This window comes from Sinohyriopsis cumingii, chromosome 2 (genome assembly GCF_028554795.1).
Source record: "Sinohyriopsis cumingii isolate HCF-2022 chromosome 2, ASM2855479v2, whole genome shotgun sequence".
Classification (NCBI taxonomy): domain Eukaryota; kingdom Metazoa; phylum Mollusca; class Bivalvia; order Unionida; family Unionidae; genus Sinohyriopsis; species Sinohyriopsis cumingii.
In genome coordinates this window covers 119,008,550-119,028,273 of record NC_142962.1, presented here as the reverse complement: position 1 = coordinate 119,028,273, position 19,724 = coordinate 119,008,550, and the positions used below count along the sequence as shown (strand labels likewise).

At 34.4% G+C, this 19,724-nt stretch overlaps 1 long non-coding RNA gene across 5 annotated transcripts in view; it reads right to left on the bottom strand.

Annotated features, from left to right (window-relative positions):
• Positions 1-19,724, bottom strand: part of LOC149805688 (uncharacterized) — a 234,785-nt gene that overhangs the window by 118,102 nt on the left and 96,959 nt on the right. The gene's annotated exons all lie outside the window — the stretch shown is intronic.

Below are 19,724 nucleotides of genomic sequence, written 5' to 3'. Positions count from 1 at the left end.
TGTCAGCTTCTGTGTAGAGGAAAGGATATGAGCCACGGCATTTTCTGGATCTGCATGTGTTTGAAACATGTGCTTTCAATTCTGCACCAAAGAGTCAGGTGTTAATTTTAATAATGAGTGTTCCAAACTCAAGACTGTTAAATGACTGAAATTCCATCAGTAAAACAATGTCTCTATTTTTTTTCACTTACAACTAGGATATGCTCTCAAAAGATTCTTTATTCTAAAACTAAACTTACATTATTAACCAATCCTGGTCAGACTAACCCATATATACTCTATTTTATTTTCACCCATTTCCAGGCTGGTTCCCATTTTTCCATATCACTAGTACTCTGTGTCCTGAAATGCTTGATCTACTTGTAATAAGCACATGAAATAATGTCACCATGAAACACATGCTCATTTGTTTTTTAATGCAAGTTCTGAATACAGCCATGGGCTTAGAAGAATGATTCTCAAGCAATACAGTGTTATTTAAGCACCATAAATCCAACTAATGAATAATAGAAACAAAATTTCACAATACACAACTTGAAATTATTTATGTCTATCTATTACTTTATAAATAGCATACTCTTGTGAAAAGCCACACATTTCTGACAACTGCAGAGCATTGTTCTTCAAAATTAATATACAACTCCAATAAACTCCTTTCAATATATGTATATATGTGAAATGCATTGCTATCAAATATGTCACATGTTCCTTTGGAGCACACACTCTACAAACTACTAAGTGCTTAGACATATTTTTTTAAAAATTTAAGCAGTAGTTTTGATAATCCACTGTACAGTAATAAAACACACAAGTCATTCACATTCTAACTCTCTCCTGAGTACATTTAATTCACTTATAAAACATCTATATTGAGGCATAATTATCCATCCATTACAATCCAGTACACTTAAAGCATGCTGACACTAAACCAGTACACTTAAAGCATGCTGACACTACCCAGTACACTTAAATCATGCTGGCACTACCACGTACACATAAAGCATGCTGACACTAACCCAGTACACTTAATGAATGCTGAAACTAACCAAGTACACTTAAAGCATGCTGACACTAAACCAGTACACTTAATGAATGCTGACACTAACCCAGTACACATAAAGAATGCTGACACTAACCCAGTACACTTAAAGCATGCTAAACCAGTACACTTAATGAATGCTGACACTAACTCAGTACACATAAAGAATGCTGACATTAACACAGTACACATAAAGAATGCTGACACTAACCCAGTACACATAAAGAATGCTGACACTAACCCAGTACACATAAAGAATGCTGACACTTACCCAGTACACTTAAAGCATGCTGACACTTACCCAGTACACTTAAAGCATGCTGAAACTTACCCAGTACACTTAAGCAAGCTGGCACTAAACCAGGTACACTGAAAGAATGCTGACACTAACCCAGTACACTTAAAGCATGCTGACACTAACCCAGTACACTTAAAGAATGCTGACACTAACCCAGTACACTGAAAGCATGCTGACACTAACCCAGTATACTTAAAGCATGCTGACACTAACCCAGTACACTTAAAGCATGCTGACACTAACCCAGTACACTTAAAGCATGCTGACACTAACCCAGTACACTTAAAGCATGCTGACACTAACCCTTAAAGAATGCTGACACTAACCCAGTACACTTAAAGCATACTAACACTAACCCAGTACACTGAAGGCATGCTGACACTAATACAGTACACTTAAAGCATGCTGACACTGAGGCATAATTATCCATTCACTATAACCCTGTACACTTAAAGCATACTGACACTGAGGCATAGTTATTCATCCACTAGAATCCAGTACACTTAAAGCATGCTGACAGTGAGGCACAGTTATCCAGTCACTATAATACAGTACACTTAAAGCATGCTGACACTGAGGCATAGTTATCCATTCATTATTACACAGTACACCTAAAGCATGCTGACAGTGAGGCACAGTTATCCATTCACTATAATGCAGTACACTTAAAGCATGCTGACACTGAGGCATAGTCAGCCATTCACTATTACACAGTACACCTAAAGCATGCTGACAATGAGGCACAGTTATCCATTCACTATAATGCAGTACACTTAAAGCATGCTGACACTGAGGCATAGTCAGCCACTCACTATTACACAGTACATCTAAAGCATGTTGACAATGAGGCATAGTTATCCCTCCACTATAATTCATCAGACTTGTAGTATATGCATGTTGCTCTGCTATAATGAAAACACTGTTGTTTAAGTCATTTTGTAACTGCTGTCAACCTGCTCCTGTCATTAGCAGTTTCAACTCTTTTTTCATAGAAATGAAGTCCATTTTGGCCTTTTTGGCCTTGGAACACATATTACCGGTCACTTTTGAGAAACAATGCTGTCTCTTTCTTTCAAGAATTTGTGTCTTGTTAGACTGTGTGAAACCTTTTCTTCCTCTCGAAAATTAAGAGTTATTGAAAGCTGGATGCTAAATTGTATCGTAACTTTATTGTCATTAGGTTTTGAACATAGCCTATAGTTCATATAGCACAATATCATGAATTATATCCACATCTGTAGCTCAGTGAATTTTCAGGTTAGCATTATTAAATGTAGCTAAAAGTAATAATTCATTTCGTGCATGAAATATTTCAACACCATTTGAATCGACATACAGCATAACACACCCTCACTAAATACATGCAAAGACAGTTGGTCTGTTTACGACAAATTTTTGGATGCTGTCCTGACCTATGGATGAGTTCATTTGTTTATTAAAAATTGATCAGCTTTCCCATTCAGAGATATTTAGCCATAATGTCCTTGAGTCCCTTTGATTTCTTTGGAGCATCAAAAATGGACTCAGAACGAACATAGCAGATTACATGTACACATACCAGTTTTTTTCAGCATTTATTGAATGAATGGTGTCCACTGTATTTCAATATGAAATATTTTTAAATCATCTGTGCATGAAATGAATTCAGTAATTTTCAAGATGCTGATGTGAAAATTCAATGAGAAATATATGCAGTTATCATTCACAATGCTGTGCAAAACTGTAACATATTATTTAATTCCAGTTGTTTCTTTTAAGCATTGCTCTTTAGTGGCTTGGACTGTTTTAAGAGAATATTCCTTACTCATTGTCTGATTGTCCAGCATGCATGCATTCCATTGCTGGAGGTAGTAACAACCATCTGCATGGCACATACATGAGAAACAAACTTTCATCCCTATCAATTCCTAGTTGCAGTTCTGTAAATCCTTCCTTTCTGATACAGCTCTTTAAAGGAGCTCTACGAAGTCTTCCCTTCAGATGCAGCTCTATGAAGTCTTCCCTTCAGATGCAGCTCTATGAAGTCTTCCCTTCAGATGCAGCTCTATGAAGTCTTCCCTTCAGATGCAGCTCTATGAAGTCTTCCCAGCAGATGCAGCTCTATTAAGTCTTCCCTCTGGGTCATCTATTGTTTAAATAACTGGAACATAGCAAATGTACAGTTCTCTGCTTCTTGCCCATACACATTTAAACCTGATCTGAATGTATTTTGAGCAACATGAAGATTAAATGTTTCAAAAATTCATTAAACCAGTAAATACTCTGACTTTTATAAAGCTTCATCAACCATTTTATGGACAGAATTGTTTATGTTAGGGCCATTGATGATAGTATGTTCCAAATGCAGTCTGATGTCTGCAGCTTAATGAACTACAGAAGGTTATCTGCCACTGTTCCTCCTTTAGCATGTCCAATTATAAATGCCTTAAAAATTGGACACTCAATTAGTTCTTTACCTCCACTATGCTAATAAAAACACCCACTTGCTGTTTCTCCTGAGCAATTGTAAAAAATCATCATAATAAAATAAACCAAGTAGCCATCAATCACCTCCCTTACTATTTAATCATATATAAAAGGTTCAGTTCATTCAAGTGGGTTTTGATATTCTGATCCAAACCTGTATGCAATGAGACATTTGAATATTTTGCAAATAGGATGCCTAGCTGATCACAATATCTAGCCAAAAAAGACACTTGCTGTAACTTTGTAGAATCATAGGAGTTCTGTCTCTGTGACCTGATTAAACAGAGATGATGGCCAAATGGCCAAAGCAAATAATGTTTTGAGGTTTTCTCCTTTTCCTTCCTTTATCTGTTTACATTCTTGATGATTTGAAACAACAACAGCATCAGTCACCCAGTGAGAGCATGAGTACCAAACTTGTTTTTAGCAAAATGTTTGTGTTTCTTGTTGTTTCTATTGTGCTTCTTGATGTTTCTATTGTGTTTCTTGATTTTGATGATTCTTTTGATGTCTATTCCTTGTAACAGAGCTTTTGGTCTACTATGGAATCTTTTTTATATCACCAGCAAATTTTTAAATCATTCACCAATTTTCTTATCCAATTATTTATCCTTCTAGGCTACATCTTCATGTAATCTGCCATATTGTGTGGATGACTTCACTGTCTAGAAGTTATTTTAAGGTAGGTAAGTAGTCATATTTTTGGCAGCCATAGATTTGCACACATAATTAACAAATGTGTTTTATTCCATGCCGTTATCAATAAATACAGCAAACAGTTTTACTGATTATACATTTAAAAATGGGATATTGTTTACAGAAATTTCCTCCTCTATATTCTCATTGAGCGGGATGCTGTCAAGAACCTATCACCATACCTTTAGTACTATGTTCAGTAATTTTTTAACTGAGTGACACTAATCAATTTCATTGTTAAGGTCACAGGTCAGTTTTATCTGGACTTGATCAGTATTTTCATCAAAGAAATGTAGAGTAGTATCATTGGCAAAAAGATCAAACTCGTCATGGGTCATATACAAGGCAAATCATTTATACATAAGAGAAATAATAGTAGCTTTACAATGGGGCCTTGTGGTACACCTTAAGTAATGGGTAAAGACTGAGAATTAACATTCCCGATTTAAATGGGCTGGTACCTGCTACTTAGGTACGATTCATGCCAGTTTTTTGCTTAAATGGAAAGTCTCCATATTTTAGCTTAGTGATTTACCAAGGATGTGATGTGATTTTGATTTTGATGTAGCTTTAACAATTTTTCAGTCATATCGCTACGATGTCTGCAGTGTGGCAGTTTATAGTGATGTCTAGCACTGGGGCATCATGCCGCAGACATGTAGCATGATGTCCCACCCAGTCACATTATCCTGACACCAGGCCGACCAGTCCTAACACTAACCTCTTAATGCTGAACGCCAAGCGAGGCAGCTGTTAGTACCATTTTTGTAAGTCTTTGGTATGACTCGGCTGGGGATCGAACCCACGATCTCCCACATCCGAGGTGGACGCTCTAACTACTAGGCCACCGGAGCGGTGATTTACCAAGGAAAATGTCTTTTTAAAACCAATAAGTTTAGTCTTAATGCATTTTTAGTCCATGTCCTCGATTCAATTTTCATAAACATTTTTAAGGCAGTAACACGGGAGTGTAAACTATGGATATATTAATCTGAAATCAATTACCATGTCTGATTCAAACATTAGTGATTTCATGAATACCAAAATCTTTTTACTGCATTTTTTATTCTGTTGATCATAGCCATTATTAAATACTATACTGAGGAAATGCTACACTGTTATTACTAAATACATTCCATGTATATACTTAGCTGATATATAAAACAATCAGCAAGACAGCCCCACTTTCTCAAAGCCCATTTTTGTTCATGTCCATCCAAAGTGTCACTTTGTCATGTGTGGAGATAATATACTTGTGAATTAGCTTAAGCCTAGATGATTTCAAATTGATCAGGGCCTTATCTACAAATACATCTCCAGTGTCCTCCTGCTCGTTTAATTGAGCAATCACCTGAAAGATTACAAACAAATTTAGGACTTGCAATTCATCAGTGCATGCAGCTGGTACAAATTGTGCCATAATTACATTTTTCTTTAAATAAGTTTGAGCATCTCCTGGTGATGTTCTTTAAAAACATTAAAACGCACTACTGCCTTCTGATCACGTTGAGAGGCAGCAAGTATGGCACAGATTGCAAATGGAATCAGAATCTGATTAATGAAGCAGAGGACTCATCATTGTCAGGCCCATAATTATAGGAGATTTTGCTTGAGGTTTCTCATTCCTAGACCACTGTGTCATCAAAGTTGTGATAGTCAAGAGTGTGAAACTGTATTTCAACAGAACTGTTCTGTTTTAATAGTAGTCTTTTTAAACACTGAAACAACCGCAATCTTATTTACATTGGTATAATTAAGCTTATTTGCTTATAAATCATAGCAACTTGAAGACTACATATCACATGAAAAACATGATTTTTAACTGCCTAATCCTTCAACCTGGTTGTGTTTATAAAATTAGAGTTTCCAGTAAATCTTAAGAAAACAAAAAGCCAAAGTACCAGCTAGGTCTTGATTTATAAAGCATAATGTCATTGAGTCCATTAAAGGTAAACAATCATAAGCAATCACCATCGGTTACTAAACTGATTGGCAATAGCTACAGTGATCTTTTTTGTTGCAGTCTTGTGAGTACTGCTGTGGGAGACATCATTATGCTACACAAAGTTGAACAATCCCATTTGTTTGAAGTTAGGTAAATCAAAAAGATAGTTGTGAAGCAACAAACAATATTACATTTAACTGCCTGTACTGCAAACACCACAGCAACAATCGTCATTCCCCACTGACATAGTAACACCATCCAACATTAGGACAATGCCTGAATGCAGAACTCAATCCCAAAAGAAACATTTAAACAATCATCAACAGATCATGTGACAAGAGCTGAAGTGTTGCTCTGTTTTCACAGTTCATAACAGAGCATAATCTGTCTCTTGCACTTGTGGATAATTTTTCACACCTGTGTAAGGAGATGTTGATGGAAAGGGATATTGCATAGAAATTCAGTTGCAAAAGAAGATAATACTGAGAAAAATTCAAAAAGATCTTCAGGGACATTTAGTACCATCAAGTCTCTAATATTTAGTGCTTGGACTAAAGTGTATAAATTAAATAAATTTTATTCTTTAGAGTAATGGTTAAATCCACCTATTTGGGAAAAGAAATATTATGGTTGCAGATAAAACAGTGTTCGTGGTTCTTGGTATTATAAATGAGTGAAGTTTATAGGGGATATTTTTTATTGGCTAACTTAAATACATTTGAAAACTTTATGATACAATTTAAAATTGAAAAGTAAAATCAATTACTTGATCTGGGTCTTTGTAATAGTATTGAAAAAATTATCAGATCCTGAAAAAAACTACTTTGTTCTGATTGAGACACTTCATCCACGTATACCAAGCCATAAAAGGATATTACTAAAAACTACACATGGGGAATAAAGCTATGCAATAACGATATTCTAATGCATAAATTAAGGCAAAATGTGAATTAGTTTTTGTTTTGTTCTTCTTTTTAATTTTATCCCTGATATATGGAAACCGATTTATAAATTTGTGTTCAAAAGCACAGGTGATTTTGAAATAAAGTGGTTTCAGCATAGAATACTTCAAAGAATACTACCTGTAAAAGACTTTATGATGTAAAAAGACACTCAACTGCATAATTTTATTAATATATATACAGTATGTGTGTGTGTATATATATATATATATATATATATATATATATATATATATATATATATATATATATATATATATATATGCAATCTGAAGACAGAATTATAGTTTTATTTAATGTCTGTGTGACAGTGATTATGTTGAGTGGATGTACATGTGTGTGTGATGATATAGGATCATGCTAAGTCTACCAACAATTTTGAAAGTGTATTTAATGGTTTAAGGAGAACATATTTTCTTTAATTTTCTACAAAATTGAATTTTGTCATTTTCTATGAGATTTGTTCTATATTTTCACTGGAACGGTAACACGTTTATGGTCATCTCCACTGACCCTCCTTAGGATTACAATAGACATTTTGAATCTCAAAACCCTCACCCCCACCCCCACCCAATGTCTAGAAAGTTGGCAGGTATCATAAATGCAACTGCATAATCTTTGATTAAGACCTCTGCATTTGTGCCTAGAGTTAGTAATGAATGTCTGTATCATCAATGACAGATTCACCCATCATCGCTAAATGTTTTATGTTTTATGCTTCCTTCTAAAAATGACAAAACCACAAAGTACCCATGAATGTGTATTTGTGTAAAACCATGAAATCTGATACCCACAAGTGTACAATGATTCATAGAAGATCTATATCAAATCCCTTGGGATATACTTACTTGATACCTGGCTTGCCTTTATAGTCTTATAGCTGATGTAATTCATTATTCAAATGAATTTTCACATGAAATAGAGACAGGTACATTTTGGTACAACAGCAATTTATCATTCAAGCAGAAATAGACAAGATCAAAATACAGACTACACTACCTTTGATATGGAAATTGTCATAGAATGGACTATTTATCAATCTTATCATTTATTTACAATCTGATGCCACATAAAATAAGTGAAAATTCTTTATACATAATTTTTTCTAGTGTAACAATTATCGTGAAAAATATTAAATAGGTACATATTCACGGGTCAATAATCAATAATATCGCTAGAAAATGTATTAGGCATTACATTATCTCGGGCAGTGGAAACCTAAATAGATAATATGGTCTAATGTCCGTCACCTAGCTGATCTGCATTATCAGTGACTGTAAGTAACCTACTGTAAATGCTTGTTTAATGTCCAGTCCAACTGCAAAAATGCACAGACCCTTTATCTGCCATCACGTAATGCACCAGCATATCTTGGTCACTGCAGTTTGTCAGGAGTAATCAGAAGAACAAACAAAACAGACCCTGACCTATCTGCCTGCACATTATGTTATGGAAGATAAGGGTTATGTTGTTTGCAGTTAACCATGACTTAAAACCGAGTATATATGGTAAATAGACATTCTCGTCCAATGTCCATCACCTAGCTTGGACTATAAACCACATACCAATTCAATTAACTTGATCATTATTCGACTCATTTTGATTAAGTTTTCTGTTATGGTTCAATTCTTAAATCAAGCAAATTTGATTTGATATGATGTGATATAGTACTAAGTAGATATGGTATCTATCTACACTCAGGTGATAGGTCATGTGACCTAACCATACCTACTCATTAGCATAGTACATCATATCAACTCAAAATATTTATACTGACATTAAACCTATGCAAATTAGTATCAATCTTTAACAATTTCACAGACAATCATCACACAAGTTCTATATGATGTATAGTGGCAGTCAGGTTGGTCACAGACCTTAGATATTAATATTCGACAAGTGTCCAGTGTACCTGTATATTAATTACATGATGCCTCACACCTTTGTCAGCAATACTGTTGGTCGGTGGTCCACATGCATTGATATATGGTGATACATTAAATTAGTGATGACCTAAAGCATCTATTTTGCTGGAAATGGAAGATATGCTCTGAATAAGCAAAGGGTAGAAAGGAGCTCAGGTAGGTCTATTATCCCTTGGCAACTATGTAAAAATATTAGAATCATCCATCTATACTACTGACCTGAATAAAGTGTGTGTGTGTGTTAAATGACTATGTCTTTCAATCCTTAGCATGGTGAAATTTATATTAAAATTTCACTTTCCATGGGACTAAGATCTTTAGATAGGGGTTACCGTAACAAAAAAACCATTACTGTCTGTACACATATCTGTCCATCAACTCATTTCTTCTGTCACTGCTCTGTAACCAGTTTGTGCATTTACCTGCCATTTAACAGAACAAATACTTCTTGTTGTTCAGTTCTAGATTCCTATATAGTTACTTTTCATGCTTCTTTGGTAATTTATTCCATGACGTAAAGTTTGGGTGAATTTTCCCAAATAAGCTCTTTTAATTAAAGGGCACAACAAATCTCAACAAACAGACCTTCTAAACCTGGAAATAAGACCAATTTTTCAAAGTGAAAAGCCAATTCTGGAGGAAGAAAATCTGATGTTTGCACATAATAATGCTTCATTTGAGATATGAACTTCAATGTTTGTACAGGACCACCTCACGATAAATCATTTACTATGACAAGTTAAGAGGGTCTAATGCTATTAGCAGTGGAGAATATCTCAACCAATCTCTAATTGTAATGACAGAGAAAAATAGTTTTCAGCACAATATGTTGCCAGTGTCGTCTTGCTGGCAAGAGATAGTGTTCCCGGCTTAGAAAGCTCATATAGGTATATCGAATCAAAGTGAAATTGGTTTTCATCCCAATAAACAAACATAAAACAGGAGGATATTATACTAAATCAAGCAGAACAGCATTGCTCTGAAAGACTCAATGCTCTCTTGGAGAGAAGCTCACCCATATATCCTGATACAATCAAATCACAAATGAAGTGAAATTACCAAGATTTATGATAAAGACATGTAACAAAACTTGCTGTAAAACTTGCAAGGGCATAAAATTACCAACCCACCATTTTATAATTGGCCAAAATTGAATTTATGAGGCCAAATTAAAGTCAACAGGAGGTGACAGAAACATCAGTGACAACCTTTACATGCAAACCATAAATTTAAAGAAGTAATGGCTGTAATTAACATGTCCAACAATATCTCATTTTGGCACATGATAAAACCAATGTTTGGATGTTAAATTTAACTGGCTCTTTTGATCTTATTTACCTGCCAACTTCAGAATTCACATTTTTTTAAGCTCACAGTGACGAATACTCAACTCTCATGATACAGATCAATATGTACTGATATGAAACTAGAACTAATAGCGACGAGTACATCGAAGAAGGTTCCCCCAATCTCTATGAGTGTCTTTGGCAGAAGAACTTCTGTTGATAATACAAAGTTGTGAGATGCACATTCAAAAGGTTTTTTTCTTCTTTTCATTTCACTTCTTGCACATTATGGGCAAATATCATGCCAAGGAAATGGGAGCTAAGTGGCTTTCCCAAGGACACACTGAGGCAGCTGACAACTACTGGCCTTGGTAGGTATCCAATATGTGACCTTTTGATTATGAGTCTAATGCTCTACAAATTGAGTTACCATGGTTACTCCCTTCAATGGTCATAATGTTGAATGCTGGGAAATAAACACAATCAAAATTTGAGCAATAAAAAGGTGGATGATACTTCTGTATGCAATATTCTTTAATAAATTTACGCTGTAAAGAAAAAAAATGTTAAGAGGATAAGCTATTAGGGGACACAACTGTTCTAAATGGGTAAAAAACCACTCAAAATTAAACTTATTTCATGTGTTTTTCAAATAACACTGCATGCCAAATTTGGTAGAAATACATCAAAGCTTAAAAAAGTTATAAAGTTGAAACTAAAGTTACATGACAAGCAATCAGGGCCACAAGTCCAGTGTATCAATCTGAAGCCACATGCCAAATCTGGTTGAAATTTTAAAAAAATTTGTGAAGTTATCTTGCAGACACAAAATTTATGAGCAGTCAATAACTATTCTAAGGGACATGAAAGAAGAATGCAAATCTGCGAGATAATGCTTATTAAAAAAAATCACTTGAGAATGTGCTGAACTGTTCTTGACCTATGCAGGTTGCAAAAGACATCCCATGGGAAAATATGAAGATAATTATCAAGGGCCATGACTCTATTTAAAACAGAGCTGACAAGATAACACTCATTTAAGGTACATTTAAGGCTATCAAAGTACATACCACAAGGGCCACAACTCTATTCCAAATGGAGTTTATGAGACAAAACTCATTAAAGGCACAACAAGGGATAGGAGAAAATGTACACATCGAATCACATCAGAACACGATGAATGGTTCCTACACTTTATTGGCTAAAGCAGAGGATATGTAATATTGATGAAAAAAGGCAATAAATCTGTTGAAGTTGGGCTTGAAAAGGTCACAATTTTAAAAAGCAACAAATACATGCTATAGGCAATGTACCTACCAAGTGACATTAAATTAAGTGTAGAGGTTAAAGAGCTATGCTGGTTACAAGAATTGTAAACAGACAGAGAGGTGGATGTAAAGGTGATTAGTATTGGGCTACCACATCTCCGTGTGAGGCCTTTTATCATGCATTAGCTGCAAATAATTAACTCAGGTATGTTGTTGTTGTTGTTGGGTTTAATGCCATTTTTCAGCACAAGATAGGCTACACAAGGTGGCGAGTATAATTGGTGGAGGAAGAACCTGGGAAAACCATCAAAAGAACTACCAACCCATGGGACTAGCAAGCTTTCTCATATATCTACACTGGCAGAGCCTGAGACTCGAACCCATGCAGACAGAGGTGAGATGGCAGTGATCTGAAATGGTGAGCACTTTAGACCACTCTGCCACTCAGATATGAAAACCATTTTGGATGTACACCTATTAAGGAAACAATGTGCAAAAAATGAAAATACATGAATTAAAAATGTGTCTATGACTTACAAATACTGTTTGCTTCATATGTACAATCCGAATGTCAAAATCCTTTTCATGTTGGCTTATTCGTATATCGAGATATTGTGATAACCAGTCACTGAATCTGCATTAGTTACTTTCTTACACCATATTTGTGTAAACACGTGCAGGACCAGCATCATAACTTGGCAAGGTCTGGCCTGAGAACGTGATGGCATACATGTTTTATCACATGCTGAAAAAGTAGCGTAACTTGATAAGGCCTAAGAATGTGTGATGCCATGCATGTGTAATTATGTGCAACACATTCATCATAACTTGATGAGGCCTAAGAATACATGATGCCGTGCATGAGTGATCATGTACAGCACAAGCAACCCAACTTGGCCAGGTCTAAGAATATATTATGCCATATGTGTGTAATCATGTGCAGTGCAAACATCAAAATTTGACAAGGCCTGAGATGTGACAGCTCATTATCATAACACGTGTGAGATGAAAATAACTTTTTTGTCTCAAACAGATTGTTGGAACGAGTTCTTAGGCATTATCTAGCTTGCACGATTATGCTCACATTGCATAATAACCAGCAATAGGCCTAAATGGTCTCAGCAATGCATTTACCAAATGAAGAATTAAAATTTATAAATCAGCGGAACTTTTTGCATCTTTTATCACAGAGAAACCATTTTGCAAATTTTAAAATCAATGCATGAAATTTGTTCCTCTCAAGGAAAGATTGTAACATTTAAACAAAGGTGAAATGTTAAAAAAATTATAAACAAGAAAATCGGATGATTTTCCTCTAAGATTGACCATGATAATATTGATGATGATTGCAATGATTATGATGATTATGGATTAACACAGCTTTCTGAAGATGAGAAACATTCTAAGGACCGCTCCAGCGGCCTAAGTGGTTACCTGGTAGAACATCTGATTTGGATGCAGGAGGTCATGGGTTCAAAAACCCTGGCAGTCATACCAAAGACTTATAAAATTGGTACAAGCATCTGCCTCACTTGACATTCAGCATTGCGAGGTTATTGTTAGGACTGGTTGGCCTGGTGTCAGTATGATGCGACTGGGTGGAACACAATGCCACATGTCTGTGGCATGATGCCCCAGTGCTACACATCACTATAAACTGCAACATTACGGACATCTTAGCAATATGACTAAAACTGTTAGAGCTACATTAAAAATATACATCGTACACACAAAGTAACATTCTTTAACTGATACAACTTCCTCCCCACATTAACTATTAATTCTGAAAGTAACACACCTATCTATTAGCGACAAGTTAGACAATGCTTTTGGCTAAAAATGAACGACGTTAGTTATCAGTGATATTTATCAAATACCTAGCAGCCTCAAGAGAAAAAAGTACAATACAGTATTATTTAATACAAATCTGATAAACAGAACTTATTCTAGCACAACTGTCAAAAGTACAATAATCATTATGCAATTCATGTAACAAAAATTCCAGTGATGTGAATATTACTAAAACAAAATGAAAAGTTGAGGATTGTTTATTGCTGCACAGATGGTTCTAATCAAATACAAGCAAATTCTGTCACTCATCCTTTAAGAAGCAAAGCAAAATGAAAATAGAAAATGGAAAAAACGATTCCCGCCATTTCTCCACAACATTTTTATACAGAAAAATCTGCCTTAGTGTACAGCTCCATACGAATTACACCTGCCTATGTTTGCACCCCTTATCTTATATTTGTGCATCTTCACTAACCAAGGTTCAGATATGACAATCCTATCTACACCTTGGCGGATCGATCAGATATTTATGTGCTTCGGGTCTGTGAATGTCATTGGATGATGTGGCAAGCCACAGCATCCAATCAAAATTAAGTTGGTCATATTTGAACACTGTTCTTTTATGAAATGAGACAAGGGGAGCACACAATTTGAATGGAGTCATAAATAAGCAATTTTCCACTGCCAGTCGGTGTTTGTACAAATACCTTCACTCCAATACACCTGTAATGGCTTCTCTCTGGTACCTTGTCATACTTTCTATGTTAAACTTAGAAAGTATCTTTTTGAAATCAATTTCCTCCACCATTTTCAGACTGCTGTTTCACACTGTTATTTAGTTGGAATTACATACTAAGGGAGGCAACTCATGAAATCCAATAGATGTCACTAGAACAAAGAACTAAAATATCTGTTCGATCTGCCAAGGTGTAGATAGGGTTGACATAGCAGACCCTTGGCTAGAGAAGATGATTTTTGTAATCATTTTTAACTTCCAAATATGGGACATTGGTCCATGAAGTATACATCTGTGTTGTCCATTAAAAGTACCTTACATATTGGTTTCAATGCATAACAATCTACTTATTTATTATATCATATACTGTAAAATTTACCTATAACAGCCATCAAAAAGATGACACAAATTTACTCTTCATAAAAGTTGTAAAAAGACAGTTATGACTGTATCAACAATAGAAAGACATTACCATAAAAACTCACTTATAAGATGAGCCCAAATGCAAACTACAAAAACCCTGTTCTGTCTTCGCATAATGCACTGGCAGATTTGGGTCTGTGCAGTTTGTTAGGAGCTACCACATACAACAAACATCATAGACCCTGATTTGCAGGAGCTTTATGCAGTGGAGGATTGGGATCTTTGTTGTTTACAGTTTGACTTGGCATATAGGCAAGTATACACTGTAATGCATCCAAGTATGAACAAATGTACTATGGCCATTAAACATTTAAGTGCTGTTTTTTAAAATGAATAATAATAACAAAATTAAGCTACTAGGACATAGCTTTCATAATTAAATTTCTATGGTTATACCCCACCAATTTCAAGCCAGATAAGTAAATACTGAATATATAAATGATAACAATTATTAACAATAACATCACTATTATTAACAATACTTAAATAAAAGTGACTGACAGCATGAATAAAATGTGAAAATAACACCTCGTATATTTACAGTAAACACAATTTTTGTAATTCTCTCACACTTATGTTGGATCATAATCACATAATGGCATCTTCAAATGGCCCCAAGCTAGAATTTTAATTAACTTTAGCCTTTGTATTCTGACTGCAGTATTATTTAACATTATTGTGAATTGCAGAAAAATTAACCAATCTATTACCTATGAAGACAAATTTTTTTCATTGCTACCATATGTATCCCAATAAAGCCCACCATGTGCATTACTTATAACAGTCTTCTTTGATGTTATAAGTTACTGATCATGATAAGGAAAACTGATGCCATGTATCCCTTCATTTAGAATTATGTAGCGAAAAGATCCCAACAATAAGTTCACTATAAACTTATCAATTTGGGTAAACATCCAGTCTGTATATGAAGGTGGTACCTTATTTTGGACTTGTATATTCTAGTCCCAAAATTATACACTTTCACAATGTCCTATCTTACATATGTATTAAATAACAATATAGCACATCATTATGAAATATTTATCCCTGCATACTGATATTTTGCAAATAGTGAACAATCGTTAATTACAGTTTAACTGCTTGGAGAAACTGCATTTCAGAATCTACCTCGGCAGAATATGATAAACAAAGGTACAGCTGATGAGATTAAGGTAAGATTTAAATATGCATAAGCTGGACTTCATTTTTTCAGACGACAATATTCAAATATAGCTGTATTTATGGCTGGTGTCATTTTGTAATTTGCACTTTATCTGAATTATAAATTAACAAAGGATAATAATCAGACTGGCATTTTCCCTCCAGAGATAGCCATTGTGTATATCATCCATTAGGAGTAACTAGACACAGATAACATGTCAAACATTATGTGCTGAAGATGATATTTCTATTCCCAAGTGACAGATAACTTAAATATGTGAAACTGTAACTGATCTGTGAGTACATACACTGTACTCAAAATGTTCCTTCACACCCTTTTTCATATCTATGATAATATTGAGTGTTTTGGAGGGGAAAAAAACCTACAACATAAATGTAACAGTTAATGGAGTTGTTTTGTGAAATTATCTGCAGCTGTTAAATGGCAGGAAAAATTTAAAGTCACCTTTGACAATTATTTCAAAATTGATATTTAGAAAGCAATGATACATGTATTTTCAATATTTTTATCCATGCATTTAAAAGATCTTTTTAAGTATCCAATTTTTTATTCTTGAAACTTAAAACAATAAATTTGTAGTGCTGCTCTGTTTCAAATGTTGCTATTCCCTCATGACTTCATATTTTCATGCTTTCTTAATAACTATTCCTGGAAAATCTCATTTTATGACACTTATTTACGACTGCACAAATTTGTCTCAGGACTATTTCGACTTTGAAATTTGTCCACAATTTAACCCAGATTACCTCATCTATGTTTCTAACCATTAACTCAATTAAAAATCAATCATGCAACGCAGGAAAATCAAATTCATCACAGTCTAGTGATCTACTTTGAGCCTAGTCCCTACATCAATGTTAACTGTTACATGTCATGCTGACTGTGACAAGATTCACTTAGTTATGTGTTGCCCTCTTTCAAAATTCATTCTGATACAACTGTCTTTGCCAAGTTCTTGCCTTGGGAACATTTGATCTGAAAAATATTTACTGTACATACTTACTTGTAAGTCAAGTCCAACTGCCAACTGCACTGATCCAGATCTGCCATTGTATATTGTACTGGCAGACCTGGCTTCTATGCAGTCTTTTGGGAGTAATCAGTACAGACTCTGATCTGCCAGCACATAGTGCAATGGCAGATCAGGGTCTATGTTAACTGCAGTTGGAGCCAGCTTATAAGAATGTACAGACAGTACCCAAAGTTATGCAAGCAATGTAAATGTTTCAGCAAATGCATTATTGTGAATCATTTGTTGTGAGCATCTTTATGTTCATGTTTTGTTGCACAATGTAGTTGAACCTGCTTAAGGTGACAAGTGCTGATGATTCTGAGTTGACATTTTTTTTCTCTCCCTCCATCAACATCAAATAAATTTGAAACCAAGTATTTCAGCCCACTGGTATTATACAGCCTTGAAGACTCATGGTACTAATTTGGTTCCCATAGAAAACCTATGCAAACATCATGATATTACAAAAATCAATAACTTAAAATTTTTGAGTGCTCACGATCAAACCTATATTTATCAGTGTAGATGTAACCTGGATGTCAGCTTCTGTATAAAGGAAAGGATGTGTTGCTGCAGCATTTCCTGATCCTGCTATGTGTTTGAAACATATGCTTTCAGTTCCATACCAAAGAGTGTTCCAAACTCAAGCCTGTTAAAGAACTGAAATTCCATCAATAAAACAATGTCTCTATTTTTTTCTCACTTATAACTAGGATAAGCTCTCAAAAGATTCTTTTTCCTAAAACATAACTTACATTATTAACCAATCCTGGTCAGCTAAACCCATATATACTCTATTTTATGTTCATCCATTTCCAGGCTGGTTCCCATTTTTCCATATCATTAGTACCATGTGTCCTTAACTGTTAGTACTCTTTATGTCTGGGTAATACATATGCTACAACATCCCCAGTGTAACTAGCATTACTGAGTGTGTTTTTACTATGTTTGGTCTCTATAAAGTTGCTCAAGGAAGGCATAAACCTGCATCAAGTTATAGGTGATCTTACTTTATACTGTGATATATTATAGTTAATCTCCGGTGCTATCTTATTTGCCAACAAATGTGCTTGTTTGGAGTATATTTATTTCCTGATAATTATACCCTTTATGATATTTTAAGTTTTACATAAAACATACACTTTTAAATACAACACACTCATGTTTGTGATGTCATCTGAGTACACTAAAATGGGGACACAAAGATAACATTGTAATAAAACAATTTTATTAACATAACTCACACAAAGCCTTAAATGGGAAACGCTGTCATGCAAAGTAAAAAAAAAAAACATCTAAATTCCACAAAAAAAGGATTTTAAATTACAAACAGAAAATCTGTTTCAAGCGATTTATAATAAATAATACTTTTACCAAAAATAAAAACTAAGCTGAAAATAGTAATGATATTCCTGAATTTGAAATCTATATTCTCAAAAATTAGTTTCTTTCATATAAACTTACAAAAATAAAGCTTCAACTGAAAAAAGAGAGGTTTACATAAATGGCATGGTCTATCACATCACTTGTACATATAATGAAAGTGACTCAGCAGAATGGTTGCTTTTATCTCAGTTCATTTTTCCATCCGTCCTGTAGGATTAACAAATGATTCCCATTTCATTTCATCTAATTGATAAATCTCCATCACACACATCAATTACTATTGAAATCTGTTTACGTTTCTATTATGGGTTGTATATATATATATATATATATATATATATATATATATATATATATATATATATATATATATATATATATATATAATGAAATCTCCACAGTATCTACTATGTCTTCTCTAGAGGTCCATTTTCACTCCATCCTTCAAAGTAACTCCCATTTCACATTGCATTTTGCAGCTACATAAATGCACTATAATGTAAATGACCATGTCTAACCAGGTCACAGCTTGATAAAAAGTCATTCTCATTTTTACTTAGCAGGTGAATGGGCTTTCAAAAAACAGTTCTCCTTATTAAACACAATTAAATCTGAAAATATTTGTCAAAAATCCTTACTGGTAATTAAAACAGTTAAACAGCATTATTATTTGTTGTATTGTCTGCCATTATGGTTGTGCTGTACAACTTGGTAACCCACTCCCCCCCCCAACCCAGAGTGAGTACAATCATCTTTTGAAACATTAATGTATTTAACTATTATATAACCATACCCACTTTATCATAGGGGTGTATGATACTGATGTTCCTTAAAGTGAGGAAACTATTTTAATGGACATGACATTTAGGACAAACAGATTTTATGTTTGCTACGGTCAAATCAAAGCAGTATTAACTTTTGTAATTGATGCTAAACACATGCCTTAATTATTAAATCATTTTTGATCAAAAATATCTGGACATAATACACTGACATATGTACAGCTTCATTTCCAAATTAGCAACAAAAGTATCAAGTCATAGTTTTCAACGACAACAAAAAATAGTATGCCAAGTGAATACACAGTTTTTTAAATGATTTACAAATTAATTTTAATAGCATGCTAAACTCATATATTGTGTAATATATATTCACTTATACAACATATCAGACTGCAAACAACATAGACCCTGATTTGCTGTCACATAATGCATTGATACATCAGGGTCCATTTTGTTTGTTGCACTGATTCCTCCCAAAACACCGGATAGACCCAGATCTGTTGGCACATACAGGAGATTTGGATCT